Source organism: Petaurus breviceps, unplaced genomic scaffold (genome assembly GCF_028583685.1).
Source record: "Petaurus breviceps papuanus isolate PSGF00001 unplaced genomic scaffold, PetGlider_PUasm1.0 90865, whole genome shotgun sequence".
In the NCBI taxonomy this organism is placed as follows: domain Eukaryota; kingdom Metazoa; phylum Chordata; class Mammalia; order Diprotodontia; family Petauridae; genus Petaurus; species Petaurus breviceps.
Genome location: NW_027187367.1, coordinates 9,238,003 through 9,257,207, shown reverse-complemented (window position 1 = coordinate 9,257,207; position 19,205 = coordinate 9,238,003). Strand labels below are relative to the sequence as shown.

At 39.4% G+C, this 19,205-nt stretch overlaps 1 protein-coding gene and 1 long non-coding RNA gene across 6 annotated transcripts in view; one reads left to right on the top strand and one right to left on the bottom strand.

Annotated features, from left to right (window-relative positions):
- LOC138150106 (uncharacterized) overlaps positions 1 to 3,058 on the top strand; it is a 4,176-nt gene extending 1,118 nt beyond the window's left edge. The window contains exon 2 of the long non-coding RNA XR_011165513.1: positions 2,059 to 3,058. This is a non-coding gene — a long non-coding RNA (uncharacterized lncRNA). The remainder of the gene's footprint in view (positions 1 to 2,058) is intronic.
- The window catches only part of ANKS1A (ankyrin repeat and sterile alpha motif domain containing 1A), a 270,152-nt gene that overhangs the window by 244,266 nt on the left and 6,681 nt on the right, over positions 1 to 19,205 (bottom strand). The window lies entirely within an intron of this gene.

Here is a 19,205-nt window from a genome sequence, read left to right as displayed (position 1 = left end):
TTTTTTTCCTTCTATAGCAGGTTTCTATGATCGGAGCAGGGAGTCAGTAAAGGATGTGGGCTCTTTCGTGTTAGCCTACTGGAAAATCTAATATTATTTTTATCTAGGATTAGAACATGTACAGAAAGTTATGCAAACTGCTTAAGATCATTCTAAAGGTTTTATGAGTCTTGAACTGTTTTAAAGAAGGGAAAATACTTTTAGAAGAAATTTTAAATCTCTAGTGGGATTTTGAAAGGCCTATTTATTCTATGGGAAAATATGAAGGACAGTGAAATAGTCTGAGTAATGGGTTATACTAGCCCATACTCACCCCACTTCTGGTCAATTTTCTCTTACTCCTTTTTGGCCCTTGTTTGTCTAATCTTTTTGCTAGATTTGTGTTTTTTTTAGGCTCAGCACCCTTCACTGGCAGGTGACTCTTCTGCCGGGAACATTGTCGGCTGAGTATCAACCGTTGCCTGAAGTCGTTACCCATCACCCCTTGGACCTGGCATCGGCCAAATTCCGGACCTTGGCTATGGACCCCACGCCTTGAACGATGATACCCTGAGAGGCAGGGAAAGCTCTTCGCCCCTCCCCAGCGGGAAGTAGCTCGGGAGGCTGAGATCATCGTCCTGTGCCCCCAAATGATTTCGGGTGTCATCTGTTTAAGGGGGGAATGATGGGGTACCTGGGGTCTAGGTCAATTTGTGAAACCAACTTGTGAAACCAGTCTGTGAAATTGTAACTGCAATTTGTATTGTAAAGTTGTTATCTGTAAAATTCCTTTCCCAACCTCCTACTCTGCCCCTTCCCCCTATCCCGAATTCCACCTAGGCAAAACCCTCAAGGCCAGGGCTGGCCCACACCCTCCTTTATCCTTGCCTTTTGTCTCCTTAACGACCTGGCCCAAGTCTTATCTAAACTGTCTATTCACATGCTCCCCTTGGTCAGCTCTGACCTTTGTCTATGCATTGAGGCCCCCTCTCCTTACTTTTATTCCGGTGAGGGTGGGCGAGAGCATGCAAATTTGCCTAGACAGAAAAGAGCCCCCATACTTGTACCTCTTCTTTTAGGACTTGGGATTGCCTGGTCCACTGCAGTAGGGACCACAGCTTTGGTTAAAGGTAATGAGAATTTCTTATCTAAGCAGGCAAATTGATACCGATTTAAGCACCCTGGAGAGATCTGTGGCCCATCTGGAGGAATCTCTCTCCTCCCTGGCTGAAGTGGTGCTTCAGAATCATAGAGGTCTCGATCTCCTCTTTATGAAGCAAGAAGGTTTCTGCCTAGCTTTGGGGGAAGCTTGTTGTTTTTTATGCTAACCACTCGGGCATCATAAAGGATGGTCTGAGCCAGCTTCGAAAGCGCTTGGCAGATAGGGAAGAGGCACGCCAGGCCCAGAACAATTGGTATCAATCCCTTTTTTTTTCATGGTCCCCTTGGCTCACCACCTTGTTGACTGCCCTCACTGGTCCCCTAGTGCTACTCCTTTTGGCTGTAACCTTTGGCCCTGTGCTTTTTAGATCTCTCCTGAACCTTATTAGGACACCAACGGATGATCTCCGCCTTATGCTCTTAAGGCCCCACTATCATGAACTCCCCGAAGATGACCATGAGGTTTGAAATCTAAGATTAGATTCCGTACAAAAAAGAAGTGGGGAATGAGAAGGGGCCTCCCAAATCAGGAAATGCAAGGAGAAATGTTGATTCCGGTAGGGCCACTCATACCAAGGAATAAACTTGTTTGTTCTCCTTGCTAGAAGGAATGTCAGCACATTCCTTCCTCACCCTGACTCCCTGGTGACCAAAGAATCTTGACCACCCCCCTCTGACCCCTATAGAATTGGCGCCAAGCCACTATCTCTAAAGCTCATACTTGTCTGTCACCCAATCCCTGACCTTTGTGTTTCCCGCTCTCCCCAAGAACTGTATAAAAGAATGCCCGAGAAGACACTCGGGGTCCTCCATCTTAAGTGTATGGTTGGACCCGGGTTCGAACTCGTGAATAAATGTTTGTCTTCTTTGTCAGTCTTGTAGTCTCTGTTCTTTTCCCTTCATACCACGTTTCAAAAGGAACACCTGAGATTGCCAGGTGGAAGCCTGCAACAGCAGCATGAGAAGGGGACACTCCCAAGAATTTACTTGGACATTTTGTTTGGATTGAGGGGACAGTAACCTACTGTGACCTAGAAGCAGAGTGTGTGGTATTCTCTGCTTCCCCTTAAGGATGTGTTGTGCTAGGGAAGATTCTGTCCTAAGACCCCCTGATTGTATAAACAAGTATTTGGGGGAATGCTATAAGATATACTGAATGTAATGATATATGCTGTGTGCCATGTTACATACTGAGTGTTATGTTATATACTGAGTGATATGTTTCGCTTAAGGCCATATGGCCACCTTGGTAATAAATTATGCATTGTGAATGCTTGAATTTCTTGAATAAGGTTTAGTCTTGAACAGTATTCATTATACCTTGAGATTAGACCCTTAAATTAACATTTTTCACAGCAGCAGTCCTCTGATGTGCTCCCTAGATTGGAGTTACAAACATTCCCTCTCACACCTTGCATAGTCACTGCCCCTCCCATGCCTGGAATGTGCTCCTTCCACAAAAGTAATTCCTTATAGATCAACTAAAGTAATAGCTCTTCTTAAACAAAGCCATTCCTCATTCTCCCGAGTTGTTAGTGTTCTATTCTTCCCCAAAATTATGATTATATGTTTTGCATTAACATCTGTATACATTTGTTTCTCCTCTAATGATAATTTTGTAGATGCTTTTTAAAAGAAGTTTGGATTTCCAAATGAAATCCAATCTATATACCAATCTATTTTTTTAAAGTGGTTCTAGAATATTCTTTTTGCCTTATTTTTTCTTACCATTGCCATTTCTCACTTATAATCTAAACTTGACTTATGTCAGCTCCTTCCTTAAAGGAGTGGCTGTGGGGTTTTTTGTCTTTGAATTCCAAGTGTGTAGCACATATTAATAGGTACTTAAATGCTTGTCTAATAAATGAATAAAAGATGTTTTCTGTTAAGCCATTCTAATAAAAACTTATTGGGAAAATGCATCCTTTATTTCAGTGGTAGCTGAGATAACTCCATTTCTCTACTTTTTCAACATTTGGCAATTAAAGGCCTTGGTGGTGGTATTAAGAATAATAACTAGAACAAAATATTTTATTTGAAAAACAATCAACAGAGATTTAAATCTTTGGGTGTACCAATCCTGAGTTATATCTGGGATCTGGTAAAAGCCACAAGAACCTGAATAAACTATAAGAAATTAAAATTCCCAGGGCCGGCTAGGTGGCACAGTGAGTAAAGTGCTAGCCCCGGAGTCAGGAGAACCTGAGTTCGATTCCAGCCTTAGACACTTAACACCCACACAAAAAAACTAGCCGTGTAAACTTGGGCAAGTTACTTAACCCCAATTGCTTTAAAAAAAAAAAGTTTAAATTCCTGCCTATAAAATTATGACAATCTTTATATACACAGAAGCATATTTTTAAAAATCTTCTTTTTCTGTTTCTCCAGAAAGAAATAAACCTCTCTCTAATCTAAAAACCTTAACCAGAACATGGCTTGAACAAAAGGTCTTCCTTAGGGGAAAAAAAAAAGTAAAAAAGGTAGAAACCAAACTTTGTTAAAAATTATTGCTTATAGGCACTTAGATTTCCACCAAAGGAAGTGCCCACTTTTCCATTATGAGAAGTGCCTTCCTCTATTTTCAGAAAAGAAACCTTTTCAAAGCAATCAAGGAAATAATTAAATCGTCTTATTAAGGATTAAGTTAAAATTGTTGGTGACTATGGTTCTGGACTGTTAATCCCAAACTATATTTTAACATATTGTGGCTTTTTCCTTGTTTAAGATACCTACAAATGTTAACTCAAATCATCTTCAGACAGGGCAACATGCCTGAGTTCATGGGGGAACTATGCTAATTTAGACATTTTTCTTTCAAGACTTGGACTTAAAATAGTGTTAAATAAAATTGTTTCTGGCAGACTTGTGCCTAAAACACTGACTACACAGCATCGCTATTTTTTGACATGTATTAATTAGATTACATCAATCAATAAATTAATAAACATTTATTAAATGCAGATAGGTAGAACACTGGGCCTGGAGTGAGAAAAACCTGAGTTCAAAATCCAGTCTCAGATACCAGCTATGTGACTTTGGGTGAGTCACTTAATCCATTTGCCTCAGTTTCCTTATCTGCAAAATGAGGATAATAATAGCCAGGGTTATTATGAGGATTGTGAGAAATACTGGCAGTTTGGTTTCCACAGATTCTATAGGAACAATGGGTGTTTACATGCAGGAAGGCATAAATCTGTAAAGAGGGGCCTGAGCTAGACTGGCTCAGACCATTTGAGGGATGGTCACTGACTTTTCATTAACAGGCATGCTTAAAAGGCAGGTCTGGAGAGTTGTAACCCAGAAGAACAGGAGTCAATACCAGCTCTGAAGGGAGGAACAGCAGGAAAGTCAAATGAAACAAGCATTTTGTAGTCTTTTCCAGGAGGCTACCCATTTATTCATTACAGAATAAATGCAAAATAAAGATCATGAAACTTCCTGGATCCTCAACAAGTACAGTTTATTCTCTAGACAGAGCACACAGATTTTCATTTATAACAGGATCAAACAAGATAATAATTGTAAAGTACTTAGCAAAGTGCCTGGCACATATATATAAATGTTAGCTATCATCATCATGTGCCAGGCACTGTGCTAAGCACAGACAGTACAAAAAGAGGCAAAAGACAATCCCTGCCTGACCTCAAGAGCTTACAATTTAATGGGGGAAGACAATATGAAACAAATACAGACAAAGCAAGCTATATACAAGATAAATAGGGAAAAATTAGCAGAAGAAACAGCACTGGAATTAAGAGGGCTTAGGGAATGCTTCTTGTAGAAGGTGGGATTTAAAGGAACTTAAAGGAAGCCAGGGAAGTCAACAGTGGGAGGGTAAGAGGAAGAGCATTCAAGCTTGGGAGGCAGCCAAAGTAAACGCCAGAAGCCAAGAAAGGAAGTGTCTTCTTCATAGGACAACGAGGAAGCCGCTGTCACTGGACTAAAGAATGTGTTGGTGAATAAGGATTAAGAACATGGCTCAGTCATAAAGGACTTTGAATGCCAAATAAAGCACTTTGCATTGAACTTGAAGACAACAGTTTATTGAACATAAGGAGAGTGACATGACAGGTCCTGTACTTTAAGACCCACCAGAAGGCATGAGGTGATGAGGGTCTGTACTAGTGTGGTGGCAGTGTCAGAGGAGAGAACGGGCATATAGCAGAGATGTTGTGAAATCAACAATTAACAGATTGGATATGGAAGGATAAGAGATAGTGAGGAAGACAGGATGATTTCTAGGTTGTGAGCCTAAAGAAGTAGGAGAATAGTGTTGCCCTGTACTGTAATAGGGGAGGTAAGAATGGGATAGGGATTAGGGGTAAAAATAATGTCCTTCTGAACATATTGAGATTAATATTGTTCATTTCATATTTTATTTGATGACTTCAAACTTAAAATTAATTTTTTTAGTAGATGGGTTTTTTTTTTTGCTTTTTTGGAGGGCAATTAGGGGTTAAGTGACTTGCCCAAGGTCACACAGCTAGTTTTTGTGTTAAGTTAGTGTCTGAGGTTGAATTTGAAATCAGGTGCTCCTGACTCCAGGGCCAGTGCTCTATTCACTGTGCCACCTAGCCACCCCTAAAATTATTTTTAAAGGATAAGAATACTTAATATCAAATTAATTAGGACTATGGAACTTTATAAAAGTAATAACCATAACAATAAAGCTCATATAGTTATACTATTTTTTTTAAAGCAATTGGGGTTAAGTAACTTGCTCAAGGTTACACAGCCAGTTATTTCTGGGTGTGGTGCTAAGTATCGGAGCCTGGATTTGATCCCCAGGTCATCCTGACACTGGAGCCGGTGCTCTTACTCGCTGAGCCACCTGGCCGCCCCTAGTTATACTATTTTACCTACCAAGACCCCTCTTGTAATGAAAAATGGATTTCTTTCAAAATTAAGAAAATAAAAAAAATTAAAAAGAAAATTCATGAACTTCTTTATGATGAGCTTCTTTAACTTTTGAGGGGCAGCTAGGTGGGGCACGGTGAATAGAGCACCGGTCCTGGAGTCAGGAGGACCTGAGTTCAAATCCAGCCTCTGACACTTAACATTTACTAGCTGTGTGACCTTGGGCAAGTCACAACCCCAACTGCCCCCCTCCAAAAAGCAAAAAAAAAACAAAAAACAAAACAACCCATTTCTGGTGAATTATATTCAATATTTATTCAGGTAGTACATTCAACTGAGTAAAAACAATTCCATAATAAAGTCCTCAGAATTTACATAGAAAATTTAAAATATATCTAGATATTTATCATATTGGACTCTCCCTATGTTTTTTACTAGGGAACACAGTATGTAAAATGATCACTATAAAATCACATTTAAGGACTTTTAGTTACTAGCACATCATTATTTGCATATACGCATACCTATCAACAGTCAGATGGACTCAGGCCAAATTAAACATCAAGGTCAAGAAGGATCACTTAAAAGTGACACTAAGACTGATTTGATCTATGAAAGAATACAAAATTCTTACTCAGAGTCCTTATTATAATCAAAGCAAAGTTCTTCCAGTCTTCACTGACCTTAGCTATTAGATGTTCCCTCCACCTCAGCTACTTCTCATTCCATGCAATTCTTGTTCATGTCCTGCTACAGAGGGATCTACTCAACATAATGAATGAACCTTTAGGGTTCATATTTCATGGGCATCCTTATAGTATTTGGACTGTCCATCTGTTCCACTTCCAGCTATATGATACATCTATTTCCTTTTCAGATCATACATATCCTGGATGGTAACAGTGGATCACAGCATTCTCTTATGGAACTTTTGGAACAAGTTATCCTAATAGGATGCAAGTGGTATCCAAAGAATGCTTCATAAGTATTTTCTAATGTACTGTTTATTTTGCTCCATGGTCAGCACTTATAGTATGCTAAGCACTGTACTAAACACCAGGTCACAAAAAATAAAAGTAAAGACAGACTTTAGCCTCAAGGAGTTTACATTCTAACAAGAGGACACAACATACATAGGAGAATGATAGCCAAGAAGAGATTTTGACTTGGAGCTACAGGAGAGTGCTATACCCTTTCCAAGAGCAATGACAGAGTAAAATCATTGGACATTACAAATTAAAGCAAATTAAGTATAAATTAAAGCTGTCTAGATGTACATTTTTTTTTTTAAATTTTCAGTTACAATTCTCTCCCTCTACCTACCCCCCTCTCTCACCCACTGGGAAGGCAAGAAATAACAATATCCATTATACACTTGAAATCATTAAAAAATATTTCCGGTGTGGCTAGGCGGCACAGTGAACTGGCCCTGGAGTCAGGAGGACCTGAGTTCAAATTGGGACTCAGACCCTTAACATAAAAACTAGCCATGTGACCTTGGGCAAGTCACTTAACCCCAATTGCCCTCCAAAAAAGCAACAAAAAAAAAAAAATCCACATTATAGTTGCCTTGCCAGGGGCAGGTGGAGAGGACAAGGGTAGCAAGAAAAATAAAGAAAAAAATATGCTTCAATCTATTTAGAGTGCATCAGTCCTTTCTCTGAAGGTAGATGGCATTTTCCCATCATGAGTCCTTTGGTAATGTGGATCATTTTAACATAGTAGCTAAGTCTTTCGTGGTTATTAATAATTACAACATTGCTATTATTGTGTACAATGTTTTAGTTCTGATCACTTCACTCTGCAAGAGGCACAAACATTTCCAAGTAACTTCTGTAAACATGTAGTTCTCATGAGACTATACCACCAATGTAAATGGTCATTCTTCCTGCACCATAATCTCTGCAACACTTCTATTAATGTCAATGTCACAAGACAAAAAAAAAATGATTTTTTAAAAAATCAGCTTTGCTTTCTAAACTAAGCAAATCTGATGTGTGTGTCATTAAGAAAAAATATGGGGGCGGCCAGGTAGCACAACGAGTAAGAGCACCAGCTCCAGTGTTGAGAAGACCTGGAGATCAAATCCCGGGCTCAGACACTTAGCACCCACCCAGCAACACCTGGCCGTGTAACCTTGAGCAAGTTACTTAACCCCAATTGCTTAGGGGCGGCCAGGTGGCTCAGTGAGTGGGAGCACCAGCTCCAGTGTCGGGCTGACCTGGATCAAATCTGGGCTCAGATGCTCAGCACCACACCCAGAGATAACTGGCCGTGTAACCTTGAGCAAGTTACTTAACCCCGATTGCTTAAAAAAAAAAAAAAGAAAAATATGGGACCATATAATATAATTTTCAGAAATGCTGCTAATCACACTAAGGCTCATTGTGGTACTGCTGAACATGTAATAAAGTATTACAGGATCGTAGTCATAGATTTAGAATTGGAAGGGACCTTAGAGGTCATCCATTTGAACTCCTACCTTTTAACAAAGGAGAAAATAGGTTTAGAGAGAATGAGTGGGATTTGAATCCATCTTCCTGACTCCAAAGTACTGTAAGTTATTCACCATGCAATAATTCCCATATCAACAAAAAGTCTGTGATCTGGGGCGGCTAGGTGGCTCAGTGAATAGAGCACTGCCCTGGAGTCAGGAGGACCTGGGTTCAGATCTGGCTTGGACACTTAACACACAAAAAAACAAAACAAACAAACAAAAAACAAGCCATGTGACCTTAGGCAAGTCACTTAACCCCAATTGCCCTACCTTCCCCTCTCATAAAAAAAAAAAACTAAAGTAACAGTCATTTTCATTAGCACTATTAAAAAAAAAAGAGGAAATGAAGCCTATTTTTAAGACAGCAAAAATCTACAGCAACCATAATAAAGTGAAGGAAAGTAACTGTCAATTCAGCAAAATTGTACAAAAATATTTTAGTAAGCTCTTCAAAACATTTTTTAGCAGGTTAAAGTCAGCTGGAAGATCCAGGAGACTGTAGGCATGACTGTCTTTGAAGTCTTGGGAGACAGGAAATGTTAACCCAAAAAACTCACAAATGCTATTCATATCATTATTTCCAGGATATTCCACCACACCAATATTTAAATGATGTGTTCTATTCTTATTCAAGATATTAAATATATTTGTACCAAAATATACCTCTCCAAAAGAACCTAGCACAACAATTCTTCCACAGTCTACCTTATATTTACTATTTTAGATGTATGTTGTAAGTGTGCCCCACCACCACTTCAGTTCCCTAGAATAAAAAGCTCAACTTGGAAAGGGCTGGTTTTTTTCATTTTTTGTCTTTGTGTCCCCATTAATAAGTACATGGTAACTTAATTAATGGTCGCCGAATTGAAAGGCAGTAGATTTTTTAAAATTCGCATTCCATTATATTGTGCCTGTGTCCAAACTCTGAGATAAAAATTAAAATTTTTACTCATAAAAATCAGTTCTAAATTTCTCAAACACTGTCTCATCTTCTGAGAACTGAGAAAACTTAATACGATCCCCAGAATGATCCCATTTTTCAAAATTGTTCATTCTTCCAACATTATTTTAGCACGTACTGTCAGGCATGGTGCAAAGCACTGGGGATTTAAAGAAAAAGTAAAACCAGCTCCCATCCTCAAGGAACTTGTATTCTAATAGAGAAGTTTAATACATACATAAACAGGAACCTATGAGATAAAAAAAAAAAAAAGGAGAGATGGAAGGCAGCCTTAGAAGAAGAGTCATGAGCACCACTGCTGGGGGAAGTAGAAAGGCCTGCTGGAAAGGATGGCACTTGAGATGTCTTTAAAAGAAGCCAGAAAAACTAAAAGGCAAAAGTAAAGAGAGAGAGCATTCCAAGTATGGAGTACAGCTAGTCAAAACACTGGAAAAATGGACACACCACATCCTTTGGGAGGAACATTATGGTTGGGTCATAGAGTGTGTGAAAATATCTATATGTTAAATGTGTTAAATAACTGCTGCTGATTGAAAGGTGAATTGGAGTGAGGAGAGATGTGGGTCAGGAAGAACAACAAGAAAGTTAATGGAATAGCCCAGACTATTAAGAGGTTACTGAAAGCATGAACTAGGTGATGCTTGTGTGAGTGAAGAATAAGAAAACTCTATAAAAGACATGTTAGAGAGAAACATTATACGATTTTAGCAGTTAACTGTATATGAGAAGTTCCTCACACCAGGAGTGAGAGAGTAACTGAAGATAACAATGGGGTTGCAAAAGCTGGGTTGAATTGAAAGGATGGTGGCACCCACAACAATAGGAAAGTTCAGAAGAGGGGAAGTTTTTAGTAAGGAAAGATGATGAATTTTGTTTGAGATATGTTAAGTTTAAGATACATCCAGTTTAAGATATTCAATAGACAGTTTGTGAGATATGACTGTAAACTCAGGAGAGAGATTAAGTTGGATAGATATACCTGAGAATCATCTGCAAAGAGAACTGAATGGATAGAAACTGTTGAGATTCTCAAATGAGAGAATACAGAGAGAAATGAAGGCCTATGAAAAGAGCCATAGGGGACATCCACAATTAATAGGAGAGTAAACCAGATGAAGATCCAGCAAAGAAGACTAAGAAGAAGCAGTCAGATAGGTAGGAGGAAAACCAAAAGAGAAGAGTTGGGAAAACCCAGAGAGGAGAGAATATTCAGGAAATGGTCAACTGTGTCAAAAGCTACAGAGACATTAAGAAGAGATATTAAGGGACAGCTAGGTGGCACAGTGAATAGAACACCAGCCCTAGAGTCAGGAGGACCTGAGGTCAAATTTGGCTTCAAACACTTAACACTTACTAGCCCTTTGACCTTGGGCAAGTCACTTAACCCCAATTGCTCTGCCCTCCCCCCTCCAAAGAAAAAAAAGCAAAAAAAAAAAAAAAAAAAGAAGAGACATTAAGAGGACTGAGAAAAGACTAGTAGATCTTTCAATTAAGAGATCATTGGGGTCTGGGTCAAGTAAGCACCAAGATGAAGGATTCAACATTTTCTCTGATCCCTGCCTCTCAAATTTCTCTAAAACAGAAATTATGCACCAAAGATAAAGCAAATCAAGACTATGGATACATCCACATAATCTAGGACACTCAAAATCCAAAAGAAAATTTAAAGGAAAAAAACCCTATGAACTAATGCTCACTGACCCCGAGCTCACTTAACACCCTGCCCTCACCTCCCAACCTACAGGCAACAAAGCCACCAAGGAGAGGAAACAGGCTTACAACAAAATCCATGTCCACAACCCAGTCTCCCTCCCACTTTTAAGTGCCATGGAGATCCCAGCTCCAGGCTGCAAACATTTGCCCTGGCCATGACAGATAGCCCTTCAGAAATAAATGCCTTCCAGAAGCCAAAATCTCGTATCATCAGAGCTGCAAAGCTCCAAACTGCTGGTGCCAGATCAAAGAACTAATGAACAGAGGGGAAAAAGACAAGACACCAGGACAGGACACTGTATATGCATGTATATGTGGGTACTATTCACCACTCCACTAAGTTTGCTGAAAACTGCATGCAGCTGGGGTCATTTCTGATGACCCAAAAGTTACTTGGGGCAGGGCCTAGGCAAGTGAACCATAAATTGGCCAGTGTGGGATGAAGGTGAGAAGCTTTGAGATCAAGCCTCCAAGGAAACCACCATCAGAGGGGAGGAAGCCAGAAAGTGAGTGATAAGTAAAAATAAAGGAGGAGGACTGAAGTTACCAAAAATCTCAGAAAGAAAAAAAATTCACAGACTTTGAACATAAGTAGATAAGTCAACAGGGAAAACACTTAACAAGAAAAGGAAATACGGTCTCCAGATCTAGTTCAGATAGAACAAGTTCAGGTACCTATGAATAAATAATTGTAAAACAAAGAAAAATGATCCAGTACTTGAAAAAGACAGAAGATCCTGTCTTTTGTGAGAATGTGAGAACATGGAATCACAACACACTGTTCCTGAGTGGCTCAAAAGAGAAATGAGAATTATGAAAGCAGAACTTATGACCTGTGCAGCAAAAATGATGGGCAGAATAAAAAACAAAAACAAAACAAAAAAAAATCACAAATCCTGCCCCTCCCCCCCACACATACACACAGAAAACTGGAATCTGCGATGGCAAGTCTTACCAATGAAACAAAAGAAAGAAAAGAGTGGGAGTACAACACACAGAAGTAAAAGACAACCTAAAAAAATATAAGTAGAAAACTATAACAGTAAGAGAGAAAAAGAAAGAAGTACAGAAAGTTCCCCCACAAAAATAAACACACACACACACACAAATTAAAAACACCTCCTCCAAATAGATCTAGAAAATGCACCAGACCAATCCTGACGCAGAAATCCAAGAAAAAAGGCACAGTGAATCTCCTCAGCCCAGGTCTACATAGTGAGAAAGAGAAGTCTGCACACAGTGGGAATAAAGTCTGGCCAAGACCATGCCACTCAAAGCATTCCAGCAAAGAGAGGCTATGCACCAGGGCAACATGAGGTCCCAGATCTAGAATGAAGCACTCTAAACTCGTGTAGGGTATAGGAACAGTTATCAACCGGCAGTTCTGTTGCTTGGACCAATTCCAGGTCCAAGGTAAAAAGTAGTCATTGAGGGGCGGCTAGGTGGTGCAGTGAGTAGAGCACTGGCCCTGGAGTCAGGAGGACCTGAGTTCAAATTCGACCTCAGACACTAACAACACAAAAACTAGCCATGTGACCTTGGAAAAGTCACTTAACCCCAACTGCCCTCTAAAAAAAAAAGCAAAAAAAAAAGTAGTCCTTGATCCTAGACTATATATACTAAACAAGAAGCAAGTTCAGAAGCAAGGAGAAGTTATATGGCTCTGACCCTAGAAGAAGAGCAGGGTCCCAAATCTGGATTCTAAACCAGTCTGAAGGCTGCACAGGAATAACTAAAGCAGCAATCCCAGACCAAAGGGGTGCCTGAAGTTCTCTCACCGTAAACCAGCAGAGCCTTCCAATTGGCTGATAGTAACTAAGTCAAGCAGCAGTCTACTGGTACTCCAAAAGAATACTCCCAAAGGCCTATTGCTCAGACCCAAATCTACCTTAGGAACTGGCAAAAGTAAGATCGAGAGGGCAATACCAGACTCTGTCCTGGAGAGCACTGAAAACTTGCAGTTCCTAAGCTGTCCCTGAGATCCTAAAATAATTCAACACTCAGTATTCTGAAAAAGTAAAAGCCCAGAAAATCCTTCCAGAAGTACACAGAGCTCAGACATAATATAAAGTCCAAAGTCAAGAAGTAGACTAGAAGAATGAACAAACAATAAAAGAATCCCACAACTGAAAACTATTATGGTAACAGGGATGCTCAAGTTATAAATACTGAACAAGAGAATGACTTTAAAATATCTACAAACAAAGCCTCAAAGAAAAGCTTGGGAACAAATTCAACTAGAATTCATAGAAAAGATGAGGAAAGAGTTTTTAAATGTTGGGGTGGCTAGGTGGCGCAGTGAGTAAAGTGCTGGCCCCAGAGTCAGGAGAACCTGAGTTTGGTTCCTGCCTCAGACAGACACTTAACACCCACACAAAAAAACTAGCCGTGTAACCTTGGGCAAGTTACTTAACCCCAACTGCCCTCCAAAGAGAAAACTAAAAACAAACAAACAAACACATTTTTATTCATGAAATCAAGGCTCTAGAGAAAAAAACTGGAAAACAAATGAGAGTTAAGGAAGAAAGAATGGCAAAGGGCATTAACAGGTTGACACAAAAAATACAAAACCTTGCCCAGGCAAAACATTTTTTTGAAAATTAGAATGGACCATGAAATAAAAAGAAATATTAAAACAAAGTCAAAAGACAGAGAAAAAAAAAAAACAGAAGAAAATGTAAGGTACCCCACTGCAAAAATGACTGAGCTGGAAAACAAAACAACGATAAAACATGTAAAGATCATTGAACTACCTGTTTGTCATGACCAAAAAAAGGGAACCTAGACATATTTTGAGAACTTTTTTTAAATTCACCAGATCTCTCAGAGAGGGCTAAATGAAACTAGAAAAAAATCCACTGGTGACTACCTAAAAGAAACCCCCAAAACGAAAACTCCCGGGGAACATTATAGCCAAAATCCAGAGCCTCTTGGTCAAAGAGGGAAAAAAATACTGCAAGCATCTAGAATGAATTTAAGTACTTAAGGAGTCCATAGTCAGACTCACACACAATTTAGCAGTCACCACTATAAAGTAGCAGAGAGCTTAGAATATGCTACTCCAGGGACAGCTAGGTAGTGCAGTGAATAGAGCACCAGCCCTGGAGTCAGAAGGACCTGGGTTTAAATCTGGCCTCAGACACTTAACACAAAAACTAGCTGTGTGACCTTGGGCAAGTCACTTGACCTCAACTGCCCTCCAAAAAGCAAAAAAGAAAAAGAATATGCTACTCCAAAAGGCAAAGGATATATGTTTGGAGCCAAGAATAACATACCTAGCAAAACTGAGCATAATTCAACAGGGGAAAAAAATAGATCTTTAATAAAAAAGACTAATTCCAAGCATTCTGGAAGAAAAGAACAAAGTGGAAACTTTGAAGTTCAAACACAGGAATCAAGAGAAACAAACAAAAAAAAAAAAACATGAGAGAAGCATCAGAGACTAAACAGGGAATAATTTGCTTATATTAAAATATGGGGAGATGTAAGTATCCCTTCTGAACTCTACTATCATCAGGGTTCACAGAGGGGGCCCAATTAGACAGAAGGGCTGGGAATTGTCTTATGTCTTGCTGGTTTTAAGAATGGAAAGAGAAGAGGAATACACAGTTTGGGGGAGGGAAAAGAAGGGAAAGGAAAGTTAGGGAAAATTTATTCCATGTGATGGTGCACAAGTAGACATCTAAACAAAGAGGACATAGAGGGGGGCTATTGACACTTGGACCTCTCATGTGAACTGGTCAAAAGAAGAAAGAAAAAGGAAAAAGATCTACATGTACAAAAATATTTATAGACTCTTTGTGGTGGCAAAGAACTGGAAACTGTGGAGCTGTCCATCAACTGGGGAATGGCAGAAAAAGTTGTGGCATATGATCATGATAAAACACTATTGTGCTATAAGAAATGACAAACAGGATGGTTTCAAAAAAAACCTTAAAGACATATACGAACTGATGCAAAGTGAAGTGAGCAGAACCAAGGGAACATTGTGCACGGTGAACAGTAATATGACGATGATCTCTAATAGACAATGATGTAAAACAATTCCAAAGGACTCAATGAAAACATGCTATCCATCTCCAGAAAGAGAACTGATGAACTGAGTACAGACTGAAGTGTAATTTTTTCCACTTTCTTTATTTTTCTTGACTTTTTTGTTTTGCAACAAGGCTAATATGGGACTATGTTTTGAATTATTTCATATATATAATTGATATCACATTCTTTGCCTTCTCAGTGGGTGGAATGGGGCAAGAGGAAGGGAGAGAATTCAGAACCAAAAAAAATTTTTTAATAAATATTCAAAATAAATAATAGGTGTACTAAAATAAAATGTGACAAAATAAGGAAGAATACACATACACATACACATACACACAGGTCAGGTATAGAAATACATTTCATTCAACAATGAAACAGGAGGGAAAGGGAAGAAAAAGGGAAAGGGGAGAAAAAGGGAACAAGAATTAAAGGAATGGATTAACCCTGAGCAAAACAAATTCTAAGATGTATAAAAATATTTATGGCTCTTTTTACAGCGGTAAAGAATGGGAATCTGAAGGAGTGCCTAAAATTATGGAATGGATGAACACATTATAGTATATGGACTTGATGTAATACTACTGTCCTAAATTCTTATCAGTGTAATGACCTATCAGGATGCCAAAGTACTAAGGTTGAAACATGCTAACCACCTCCTGAAAAAGACACAAAGAACTCAGAATGCAGAATGAGACAAATTTTTTTTTAGGACATGGGCATTATGGAAATTTGTCTTGATTGACCAAACATGTTTGTAATGGGTTTTGATTGTGTTCCCAAATTGGTGGGGATGGGTGGGGGTGGAGGGAAGGTTTGGTTGAGGGGGAAGAGATGGGATCTTGGCTAAATAAAACAAAAGAATGTTTTTTTTTTAAAGAGAAAACTTGGGAACCCTGCTCAACAAAATGAACAACTACAAATCCTGAGGACTCCTGATGAAACATGCTGCCTACCTCCTGACAGAGAAGCAATGAACTCAGCACATTTTGAACCATATTATTTTTAGATATTGCTAATTTTGTTTCGCTTGAATATACAGGCAAAAACAGTCCCTTCTCTCAAGAAGTTCAAATCCTAATGGGAGAAACAACATGCAACAGCTATGTACATAAAATCTATATATACAGAGTAAGGTGGAGGTTATCTCAGAAGGAAGTTACTACTAGCATTAGAGTGGAATAAAGGAAGTCGACAAGCTAGGAGGTAGAGATGAGGAAGGAAAGCTTTCCAGGCTTGGAGGAAGAGTGAAAATGTTTTGAGTTGAGAGATGGAGTATCTAGTTCGTGAACAGCAAAGAGGTCAGTGTCACTGGATCACAGACTATACAGAAGAAAGTAAGGTATAAGAAGACTGGAAAGGTAGAAGACTTTAAAAATCAACCAGGGAATTTTATAGTTTATTCTGAAAGTAACAGAGAGTCACTGGAGTATACTTAATAGAATCACAGGGTTACACCCTTTAGGAAGAATATTTTGGCAGCTGAGTGAATAATGGACTAGAATGGGGAGAATCATGAGGCAGACAGACCAACCAGAAGACTATTATAAAAGTCCAGGTATGAGGTAATAAGGGTACACCAGAGAGGTAGGAGTGCTAGAGAGGAAAGGAGGACTTAAAAAAAAGATGTTGCCAAGGTAGAAATGATAGTACTTGGTAACAGATTGGATATGTAAGATGAAAATGTGGAATCAAGGATGACACCTTGAGGTTGTAAGCCTGGGTGACTGGGAAGATGGTGATACCCCTGATAATAAGGAAGTAATAAGGAAATTCCAAAGAGGGGTGGGTTTGGAGAGAAAGAAAATGAGTTCAGTTTCGGACAAGTTGAAAGTTAAATCTAAGATATCTATGGCACATCCAATCCAATGTCCACCAGGCAGTTGGAAATGTGAGAATGGGGGTCAGGAAACAAGTAAGGACAGGATAAGGAGATCTGAGAATCATCAGCATAGATACAGATGATTATTTAATCCATGGGAGTTAACAATGTTAATATGAGAGATAGTATATAGGAAGAAGAGGGCCCAGGACAGAGAGCCCTGGGGAGACACAGTTAGTGCTTATAATCAGAATGAAGATCTAGCAAAGAGATTAACGATCAGTCAGAGAAGAGTAAGAGTGAAGGAGGGATGTAATAGGAGTGATACACGGTTGAGATTTGGCAAGCTGTCAGCATTGCTGGGATAAAAGAACAATCAATCAATAGATCAATAAAAATTTATTAAGCATCTAATGTGTGTCAGGCACAGTGCTAAGCAATGGAGATTCAAAAAGAGGTAAAATACAGTGCCTGCCCTCAAGGAGTTTACAATATGATGCAAACAAATATAGATAAAGCAGGAATATACAAAATATATAGAAATATATAAATATATATGTATATATAGACTATACAGAATAGAAAATAATTAATAGGGGAAGGCACTAGAATTAAGAGGGGCTGGGAAAGGCTTCCAGAAAAAGATGGGATTTTAGTTGGGACTTAAAGGAATCCAAGGAGGTCAACAGCTGGAGTGGAGGAAGGTGACCATTCCTGGCATTGGGACAGAGAAAATGCCAAGAGCCAACAGATAGAGTGCCTTGTTTGTGGAAAATCCATGAGGCCAGTGCCAATGGATCACAGAGTAAGTATAAGGGAATATGGGGTAAGAAGACTGGAAAAGTAGGAAGGGGCTAGGTTATGAAGAGCTATGAATGTCAAACAGAGCATTTTGTATTTGATCCCAGAAGCAAAAGAGAAACACTGGAGTTTGGGGGGGGGGGTTAGGAAGGAGGAGGAAAGGTGGTTTACATGGTCAGACCAGCACTTAAGGAATATCACTTTGGTGGCTTAATGGATGATAGAATCACATGGAGAGAGATTTGTGGCAGAAGACCCACCTGCAAGCTACTGCAATAGTCAAGGTCTGCACTACAGTGGTGGCAGTGTCAGAAGAGAGAAGAGATAGGACAGATGTTAGAAAGGTGAAATTGATAGGTCTTGGCAACAAATTGGATGGAGGGTGAGGGGGGAGTAAGGTGTCCAGGATATCTCCCTAGGTTGTGAGCCTGAGGAACTGAGAGGATGGTGCTGCCCTCTACAGTAATAGTAATAGGGAAGGAATGGGGGAAGAAGAGTTTAGGGGGGGAAATAATGAGTTCCATTTTGGACATACTGAATTTAAGATAACCACTGGACATCCATTTTGAAATATCTGAAAGGCAGTTGGAGATTCAAGATTAGAAGTCAGCAGAGAGTTTGAGGCAACATAGATAGATTTAAGAATCATGAGCATATAGTGAAGAGTCAGAAGGACCTGAGTTCAAATCAGGCCTCAGAAACTTAACACTTACTAGCTGTGTGACCTTGGGCAAGTCACTTAACCCCAACTGCCCTGCCTTCCCCCTCCAAAAAGCAAAAAAAAAAAATCATCAGCATAGAGATGGTGACTTAATCAATAGGACCTGTTGAGGTCACCAAGTGAAGTAGTATAGAAGGACAAGATGGCCCAGGATAGAACCATGAGGGATACCTACCTATGGTTAGAGGGCATGATCTGGAGAAGGAACCACCAAAGGAGACAGAAAAGGAGAAGAAAAAGGACATTCCAAGGTAAAGAATAGTGTGCAGATACGAACTTGTTCAACAAGAAATTGAAATGCAGAAGGGAAGAGAATGTAGCCAGAGAAAAGGGCACTATTCAGACCAAGACAGTACTTAGGAATGGAGGGATTGGGAGTCAGGGTGAGGACAATGAATAAGTTTAAAGCATAAGCAGACATGGAAAGATTCAAAAAGTCTATAAAACAGATAAAGGAAACTCAGAGTTCTTGAACAAAAAATAGAACATGTGTGTAGCAGAGGTAGAGGGGTAGAGTAAGTCATGGAAGCTGGGTAGATTGGGAAGTTAGGATATACAAGGAAACATCAATCTGCATGCTGAAATCCCTTCATATAAGGGCAAGAAATGGATTAGAGGAAAGGGGGGATGGGAAGATTCTGGTGTTGGCACTGAA